At 39.9% G+C, this 10,348-nt stretch overlaps 1 pseudogene across 1 annotated transcript; it reads left to right on the forward strand.

Moving 5' to 3' along the window:
• The first annotated feature begins 8,953 nt into the window (after nucleotides 1-8,953).
• On the forward strand, nucleotides 8,954-9,821 carry LOC112614412 (annotated as a pseudogene). Its single transcript, XR_003117077.1, has one exon. The product of XR_003117077.1 is annotated as a 60S ribosomal protein L6 pseudogene (transcript).
• The last annotated feature ends 527 nt before the right edge of the window (nucleotides 9,822-10,348 follow it).

Raw genomic sequence — 10,348 nt, forward strand, 5'->3', positions numbered from 1 at the left:
CTATTTCATCCAATAGCTACAGAACACAGATTTTCCTAATCACACATGGAACATTCTCTAGGATAGGCCACATGTTAGACTACAAAATAAGCTTCAGAAATTTTTGAAAAGTAAAAATTATATAAAATATCTTATCAGACCACATGGGAATAAAACTAGAAACCAATAACAAAAGGAACTTCGGAAACTCTACAAATACATGGAAATTAAACAACATGCTCCTGGGTAAACATTAGGCCAAAGAAGCAATTGAGAAAGAAATTTTAAAATTTCTTGAAACAAATGAAAATGGAAACACAACATATCAAAACCTATGGAATACAACAAAAGCAGTGCCAAGAGGGAAACTTAGAGCAATAAACATACAAATCAAAAAAGAAAGATTGCGGTCAGGCGCGGTGCTCACACTTGTAATCCCAAGACTTTAGGAGGCCGAGGTGGGTGGATCACCTGAGGTCAGGAGCATGAGACCAGCCTGGCCAACACAGTGAAGCCCCACCTCTACTAAAAATATAAAAAATTAGCTGGGCCTGTTAGCAGTCACCTGTAATTCCAACTACTCGAGAGGCTGAGGCAGGAGAATCACTTGAACTCAGAGGCAGAGGTTGCAGCGAACGGAGATCACACTGTTGCACTCCAGACAGGGTGACAAGAGCAAAACTCCGTCTAAAAAAAAAAAAAAAAGATTTCAAATAAACATCTAATGATGCACCTTAAAAGACTAGAAATGCAAGAACAAACAAAACCCAAAATTAGTAGAAGGAAAGAAATAATAAAGATCAAAATTAGTAGAAGGAAAGAAATAATAAAGATGAAACTAAATGAAATAAAGACTAAAAAACAATACAAAGGATTGATGGAACAAAAAATGGATTTCTTAAAAAAAGATAAACTCAATGAACTGCTAGCTAGACTAACCAAGCGAAAAAGAGAGAAGACCCGAATAAATAAGAAACAAAAAAGGAGACTTAAGAGACTTACAATTTTATATAACCACAGTCACATCAAAAGGATCGTTAGACACTATATACAATGATACACTAACAAACTAGAAAAGCTTAAAGGAAATATATAAACTCCTGGACGCTTACAACCTACCAAGATGGAGTCAGGAAGAAATAGAAAACCTGAGCAGACAAATAATGAGTAACAAAACTGAATCAATAGTTAAAAGTTTCCCAATGAGGAAAGCCCCAGGACCAGGTCGTTTTACTGCTGAATTCTACCAAAGTTACAAAGAAGAGCTTGAAGGGGTGGCCTGTCCCTCCACACCTGTGGGTATTTCTTGTCAGGTGGGATGAGACTGAGAAAAGAAATAAGACACAGAGACAAAGTATAGCAAAAGAACAGTGGGCCCAGGAGACCGGCGCTCAGCATACGGAGGACCTGCACCAGCACCAGTCTCTGAGTTCCCTCAGTATTTACTGACTACTATTTTCACTGTCTCAGCAAGGGGAATGCAGCAGGAGAACAGGGTGATAATGGGCAGAAGGTCAGCAAAAAACCATGTGAGCAAAGGAATCTGTGTCACAAATAAGTTCAAGGGAAGTTACTATGCTTGGATGTGCACGTAGGCCAGATTTATGCTTCTCTCCACCCAAACATCTCAGTGTAGGAAAGAATAACAGAGCAGCTTTGCCGCCAGCATAGGTCGCCTCCTGCCACAGGGTGGTTTTTCTCCTATCTCAGAATAGAATAAATGTACAATCAGGTTTTATACAGAGACATTCAGTTCCCAGGGGCAGGCAGGAGACAGAGGCCTTGCTCTTATCTCAACTGCAAGAGGCCTTCCTCTTTTACTAATCCTCCTCAGCACAGACCCTTCATGGGTGTCGAGGTGGGGAACGGTCAGGTCTTTCCCATCCCACAAGGCCATATTTCAGGCTATCTCAGGGGAGAGAAACCTTGAACAATACCCAGCTTTCCTGAGCAGAGGTCCCTGCAGCTTTCCACAGTGCATTGTGCCCCGGTTTATCAAGAATGGAGAATGGCGATGAGTTTTACCAAGCATACTGCCTGTAAACATTTTGTTAACAAGGCACATCCTACACAGCCCTAGATCCCTTAAACCTTGGTTCCATACAACATGTTTCTGTGAGCTCAAGGTTGGGGCAAAAGTTACAGATTAACAGCATCTCAAGGCAAAACAATTGTTCAGGGTACAGATCGAAATGGAGTTTCTTATGCCTTCTTTTCTACATAGACACAGTAACAGTCTGATCTCTCTTTCTTTTCCCTACAAGAACTAACACCAATTCTCCAAATATTCAAAAAAATTGAAGAGCAAAAAATTCTTCTTAATGCATTCTATGAGGCCAGCACTACCCTAATACCAAATCCAGACCAGGACACAATTAAAAAAAAAAAAAGAAAGAAAGAAAACTACAAGCCACTGTACCTGATGAACATAGACACAAGAATCCTCAATGAAATACCAGCAAACTGAACCCAACAACATATCACAAAGATAGTATACCATGATCAAGTGGAGCTTATCCCAGGAATGGACGGGGTTCAACATGTGCAAATCAATAAATGTGATACATCATATCAACAGAATGAAGAACGAAAACTTTATGATTATCTCAATAGATGCAGAAAAAGCATTTGATAACATATGACATCTCTTCATGATAAAAACTCTCAACAAATTGGGCACAGAAGGAATATACCTCAACATAATGAAGATCGTGTATGACAAACCCACAGATGATATCATACTGAATGGGAAAAAAAGCTATTAGGCTTTCCTGTAAGAACTGCAACAAGACAAGGTTGCCTGCTTTCACCACTTTTATTCAAGATAGTACTGGAAGCCCTAGCCAGAGCAAGCAGGCACTAGAACAAGGCAAGGTTGCCTGCTTTCACCACTTTTATTCAGCATAGTACTGGAAGTCCTAGCCAGAGCAAGCAGGCAAAAGAAAGAAAAGTCATCCATATTGGAAAAGAGGAAGTCAAATTTTCCCCCATTGCAGATGACATGATCTTATATATAGAAGAAACTAAACTCTGTCCCCCAAAAATTCTTAGAACTGATAATGAATTCGTACAGTTCTTTATACAGAGTTTCAGGCTATAAAATCAACATACAAAAATCAGTAATGTCTTTATACACCAAAAATAAACTAGCTGAAAAGAAATCAAGAAAGCAATCTCATTTATAATAGCTACAAGAAAGATAAAATGCCTAGGAATAAATTCAACCAGAAAACTGAAAGACCTCTGTAATGAAAAACACAACACACTGATTAAAGAAATTTAAGAGGACTCAAACGAATGAAAAGATATCCATGCTCATGAATTGAAAGAATTAATACTGTTTTAAAATGACCATGCTACCCAAAGCCATGTATCTTTTTTCTTTTCCTTTTTTTTTTTTTTTTTTTTTTTGAGATAGGATCTCACTCTAGTTGCCCAGGCTGGAGTGCAGTGGCATGATCTCAGCTCACTGAAGCCTCAGCATCTGGGCTCAGGTGATTCTCCACCTCAGCCTCCTGAGTAGATGGGACTATAAGCATGTACCACCACACCTGGCTAATTTTTTGTATTTTTAGCAAAGATGGGGTTTCACTATGTTGCCCAGGCTGGTCTGAAACTCCTGGACTCAAGTAATCTGCCCACCTTGGCCTCCGCAAGTGTTGGGATTACAGGCATGAGCCACCGCACCCGACCACAATCTATATTTTCAATGAAATTCCTATCAAAATTCCAATGACATTCTTCACAGAAATAGAAAAATAATCCTAAAATTTATACGCAACCGCTAAAGACACCTAATATCCAAAGCAATGCTGAACAAAAAGGAAAAAGCTTAAGGCATCACACTAGCTGACTTCAAAATACATTACATGATTATACTAACAAAAATAGCATCACACTGGTATTAAAAACAGACACACTGACCAATGTAACAGAATAGAGAATCCAGAAAAAAAAAAATCCATGTGTTTACAGCCAACTGATTTTCAACAAAGCCACCAAGAACATACATTGGGAAAATATTACCTTCTTCAATAAATGGTGCTGGGAAAATTGGATATCTATTTGCAGAGGAATGAAATTAGAACTCTATTGGCCGGGCATGGTGGCTCACACCTGTAAGTTCAGCACTGGGAGGCCGAGGTGGGTGGATCATGAGTTCAGGAGTTCAAGACCAGCCTGGACAAGATGGTGAAACCCTGTCTCTACTAAAAATACAAAAATTAGCCAGGCATGGTGGCGTGCATCTATAATCCCAGCTATTCTGGAGGCTGAGGCAGAGAATTGCTTGAACTCAGGAGGCAAAGGTTGCAGTGAGCTGAGATTGCACCACTGCACTCCAGCCTGGGCAACAGAATGAGACTCTGTCTCAAAAAAGAAAAAGAAAAGAAAAAGAGATTAGAACCCTATTTCTCACAATATACAAAGATCAATTCAAAATTTATTAGAGAGTCAAACATAAGACCCAAAACTACGAAATGACTAGAAGAAAACATAGAGGAAATACTTCAGGACTTTGTTCTAGGCAAAGTTTTTATGGCTAATACCTTAAAAGCACAGGCAACGAAAGCAAAAATAGACAAATGTGACTTCATTAAACCGAAAAAGAATCAGCAGAGTGAAGAGACAATCTGTAGAATGGGAGAAAATATTTGCAAACTATTCACCTGACAAGGGACTAATATCCAGAATATACAAGGAATTCAAACAACTTAGAAAAAACAACAATGGTGATGATCTCATTCAAAAAGTGAGCAAAGGATCTGAATCGACATCTCTCAAAAGATTTACAAATGGTCAACAGGTATGTGAAAAAGTCCTCAGTATCCCCGGTTATCAGGGAAAGGCAATTCAAGAACATGATGAGCTATCATCTCACCACAGTTAGACTGGCTGTTATTAAGACAAAAAACAACAAACACTGGCAAGGATGCAAAGAAAAGGGAACCCTTATATACTGTTGGTGGGAATGTAAATTAGTACAACCATTATTAAGAAAAAAAAAAACAGTATGGAGATTTCTTTAAAAAGTAAAAATAGAACTATCATAAAATCCGGTAATCCCATTACTGGATATTTATCTAAAGGAAAGGAAATTAGTATTGCAAAAAGATACTTACAGCAGGGCACAGTGGGTCATGCCTGTAATCCCAGCACTTTGGGAGGCCAAGGTGAGTGGATCACCTGAGGTCAGGAGTTCGAGACTAGCCTGTCCAACATGGTGAAACCCTGTCCCTACTAAAAATACAAAAATTAGCCAGGCACGGTGGTACATGCCTGTAGTCTCAGCCATTCAGGGGGCTGAGGCAGGAGAATTGCTTGAACCCGGGAGGTGGAGTTTGCAGGGAGCCGAGATCATGCCATCGCACTCCAGCCTGGGCAATAAGAGTGAAACTCTGTCTCAAAAAAAAAATAATAATAATAAAATAAAAATAAATAAAATAAAAATGCCTGCACCTCCAAGTTTATTGCAGCACTATTCACAATAGCCAAGATACAGATTCAACCTAAGTATTCATCAGTGAATAACTGGATAAAGCAAATGTGGTATATATACACAATGGAATACTATTTCTTCATTTAAAGAATAAAATCCTGTCCTTTGCAGCAGCATGAATAAATCTGGATGTTACTATGTTTAGTGAAATAGGAAGACAAAAACAAATATTACATGTTCTCACTAATATATGGAGCTAAAAAAGTTGATCTTATGGAGGTAGAGAGTAGAATGGTGGTTACCAGAGGATGGGAAGGGAGGTGGGGCGGTGGTGAAGAGAAGTTGGTTAATGTATAAAAACATACAGTTAGGTAGAAGGAATAAATTATAGTGTTCAATAACGCAGTAGGGTGACTCTAGCTAACAATAATTTATTGTGGGTTTCAAAATAGCTATAAAAGAAAATTTGAGGCCGGGCGCGGTGGCTCAAGCCTGTAATCCCAGCACTTTGGGAGGCCGAGACGGGCGGATCACGAGGTCAGGAGATCGAGACCATCCTGGTTAATATGGTGAAACCCCGTCTCTACTAAAAAGTACAAAAAACTAGCCGGGCGAGGTGGCGGGCGCCTGTAGTCCCAGCTACTTGGGAGGCTGAGGCAGGAGAATGGCGTGAACCCGGGAGGCGGAGCTTGTAGTGAGCTGAGATCCGGCCACTGCACTCCAGCCTGGGCGACAGAGCGAGACTCCGTCTCAAAAAAAAAAAAAAAAAAAAAAAAAAAAAAAAAAAAAAAAAAAAAAAAGAAAATTTGAAATGTTCCTAACATGAAGAAATGATCAATGTTTGGGGTAATGGATATCCTAAATACCCTGATTTGATAATTACCTATTGTATGCATGTATCAAAATATCATATGTACCTCATAAATATGTACAATTATTATGAATCCATAAAATAAATATAATGGGGCAATAGGAGAGATTCTCATATTGAGGGAATTATATTATGTGCTAATTATATCACTGTCAATATCCTGATAGTATACTGTAGTTTTGCATGATCTTACACTTGTGATAAACTGGGTAAAGGATACACAGTATTTCTTTATGTTATTTCTAAAATTGCATGTGAATATACAATTATCTCAAAATGAAAATATAATTAAAAAATAAAAGTAGATCATGCTTGGTGGTCATGCCCGTAATCACAGCACTTTGGGAGACCGAGGTGGGTGGATCATTTGAGGTCAGGAGTTCGAGACCAGTCTGGCCAACATGGTGAAACCCCGTTCTCTACTAAAAATACAAGAATTAGCTGGGCGTGGTGGCGGGTGCCTGTAGTCCCAGCTATTCAGGAGGCTGAGGCAGGAGAATAACTTGAATCCGGGAGGTGGAGTTTGCAGTGAGCTGAGATTATGCCACTGCACTCCAGCCTGGGTGACAGAGCGAGACTCCATCTCAAAAAAAAAAAGTAAAATAAAATAAAAATAAATAATAAAGTCATCAGCTACTGATTCATGCAAAAGCATAGATAAAACTGAAGTGCCTTTCCCTAAGTGAAAAAAACAGACCCCAAATTTTACATGTTGTATTATTACATTCACATTCATCAAACATAAAAAGGGAACACCTATGGGCTTTTCTTACAAGGATAGAAAACACATCAGCGATTGCAAGGACTTGTAGGAGGTGGGAGGGAATGACTAAAGGAGGACTACACGGGGGAGTTTTTAAGGTGCTGGAACTGTTGTGTATGGCACTGAGGTGGTAGACACACTATGCTGTATTTGTCAAAACTATAAAATGCATATACAGCCCGCAGAGTTAAACTTTACTGGTTGTAATACAAACAGGTAGGAAACAGGTAGCAAGATCAATGTCTGGGGATAACGGGGTGAAATGCAGTGCAGCCTGTGGCAAAAGAACCCAATTGTTTTTATAAATGTGGGCTATAACCTCTCCGAGGAGAATAATGAAAAACAAAGCGAAACTAAATAACTTTAGAAAACATTGTTTTGACCGAATATTATAAATTTGAAGACAAAAAGAACTGCACAAAACTCTGTTTAGTGAATTTGTTTCTTACAGGGATAGAGATTAACGACGTTAAACCATTTACCAGGAGTGATAAGAAAAATAATGGCTCCCCAAAGATGTCCACATCTCAATTCCTGGAAGAAGGCTGTGAATGTGTTACCTTAAGTGGCAAAATCATCTTTGCAGAGGTGGTTAAGTAATGGGGATGAGATGGGGAGATGATACCTTGAGATGGGGAGATGATACCTGATTATCATTGGCCTCAAAGTAATCACAGGTGTTATTGGAAGTGAAGGAGAAAGGCTGAAGACTCAGAGGGGCTGGGGGCGATGGCATACACCTGTAATCCCAGCACTTTGGGAGGCTGAGATGGGTAGATCACTTGAGGCCAGGAGTTCGAGACCAGCCTGGCCAACATGGTGAAACCCCATTGCTACTGAAAATACAAAAGTTAGCCAGGCATGGTGGCACATGCCTGTAGTCCCAGCTACTTGGAAGGCTGAGGTAGGAGAATCGCTGGAACCCAGCAAGCAGAAGTTGCAGTGAGCTGAGATCACACCACTGCACTCCAGCCTGGGCAACAGAGTGAGACTGTCTCTCAAAACAACAACAAAAACAAACAAAACAAAACAAAAACAGAGAGAGAGGAGATTGGATGATGGAAGCAGGAGTCAGAGTGATGCAACTGTTAGCTCTCACAAGAGAGGCAGGTCCCATGATCAAAAAAATGAGGCAGCTTCCAGAAGCTAGAAAAGGCCAAGAAATGAGATCTCCCTCAGAGCTTCCCAGAAGGAACACAGCCCTGCATACACCTGACTTTCAGCCCAGTGAGACCCTTTTTGGACTTCTTACCCCCAGAAGCATGAGATAGTAAATCTGTGTTGTTTTAAGCTACTAACTTTGTGATAATTTATTATAGCTGAAATACAAAACTAATATATATTTTGGTAACAGGCAGTGGGGTGCAGTTGTAGCAAATGCCTAAAAATATAGAAGTGATTGTAGAATTCAGCAGTGATCACAGGGTGGAAAAAAATGTAAGGAACATTCTTTTTTAAAATATTAGGTCGCCTTGAAAAGGCTGTTTATTAGAAATATGGATGCTCTTGACTCTGCTAGACAGAACTCAGAAGGAAGTAAAGAGAATAGCAGAGAAAACATATCCCCTTAGAGAATACCTAAATCATCATAAAAAGGCTCTTCAGTAAATATATGGATGTTAAAGATATTGCTGGTGAGGACTCAGAAAAAATTGAGGACCATGCTATTGGAAACTGTAAGAAAATGAATCCTTGTTATTTAACAGCAGAAAGCTTAGTGGAATTGTGCCCTGTAGTTATGCAGAAAGCGCAACTTGAAAACAATGAACTTGGATATTTATCTCAGGAGATTTCCAAGCAAAGTATCAAAAGTATAGCCTGGTTTCTTTTGCAACTCGCAGTAAAATGAGAAAGTGAAAAAAAAAAAAAAAAAAAAAAAGACTTCTCTTTCCCATCTTGCAAGATGGCGGGTGAAAAAGTTGAGAAGCCAGATACTAAAGAGAAGAAACCTGAAGCCAAGAAGGCTGATGCTGGTGGCAAGGTGAAAAAGGGTAACCTCAAGGCTAAGAAGCCCAAGAACGGGAAGCCCCATTGCAGCCACAACTCTGTCCTTGTCAGAGGAATTGGCAGGTATTCCCGATCTGCCATGTATTCCAGAAAGGCCATGTACAAGAGGAAGTACTCAGCCGCTAAATCCAAGGTTGAAAAGAAAAAGAAGGAGAAGGTTCTTGCAACTCTTACAAAACCAGTTGGTGGTGACAAGAACGGCAGTACCCGGGTGGTTAAACTTCGCAAAATGCCTAGATATTATCCTACTGAAGATGTGCCTCGAAAGCTGTTGAGCCACAGCAAAAAACCCTTCAGTCAGCACGTGAGAAAACTGCGAGCCAGCATTACCCCCGGGACCATTCTGATCATCCTCACTGGACGCCACGGGGGCAAGAGGGTGGTTTTCTGAAGCAGCTGGCTAGTGGCTTGTTACTTGTGACTGGGCCTCTAGTCCTCAATCGAGTTCCTCTACGAAGAACACACCAGAAATTTGTCATTGCCACCTCAACCAAAATCGAGATCAGCAATGTCAAAATCCCAAAACATCTTACTGATGCTTACTTCAAGAAGAAGCAGCTGCGGAAGCCCAGACACCAGGAGGGTGAGATCTTCGACACAGAAAAAGAGAAATACGAGATTACAGAGCAGTGCAAGATTGATCAGAAAGCTGTGGACTCACAAATTCTACCAAAAATCAAAGCTGTTGCTCAGCTCCAGGGCTACCTGCGATCTGTGTTTGCCCTGATGAATGGAATTTATCCTCACAAATTGGTGTTCTAAATGTCTTAAGAACCTCATTAAATAGCTAAGTACAAAAAAAAAATGAATTAAAGGAAGAATTGTTAAGAATGAAGAAACCAGGACCTGATTCTATGGAAAATTCTCAGGCTATCTAGTTTGTGAAAGATGCTAAAACTAGGATATTGACTGTCAGGAAAGTGTGCTTGAAGAGAAAACCAAGAGTATGGCTAAATAATCTTTTCCTAGTGCCTCAGCAGGACAAAAGTTCAGAGTATTCAGTCATATGTAGGGTTCTTTGAAGGAACTGAGCATGTGACTTACGGATCCTGTCAGCCACATCAGCGAAAGCCAGGAATAGAGATGAAATTGCACCGGAAAAATATGCATAGGCATCTCTTGTCTAATGGACTGAACCCTGTGTTATATGTGGCAGACCCACAAAGTTCTTGAGAATTCCATTCCAACAGCAATAGGAAATGAACACACTGGGTTTGAAGAAATAGGTATCTAAAATGTAGGTAACAGGAAAAGATTTATCACTGTCATAAAATGACATTATACATAACCA

Source organism: Theropithecus gelada, chromosome 20 (genome assembly GCF_003255815.1).
Source record: "Theropithecus gelada isolate Dixy chromosome 20, Tgel_1.0, whole genome shotgun sequence".
Taxonomy (NCBI): domain Eukaryota; kingdom Metazoa; phylum Chordata; class Mammalia; order Primates; family Cercopithecidae; genus Theropithecus; species Theropithecus gelada.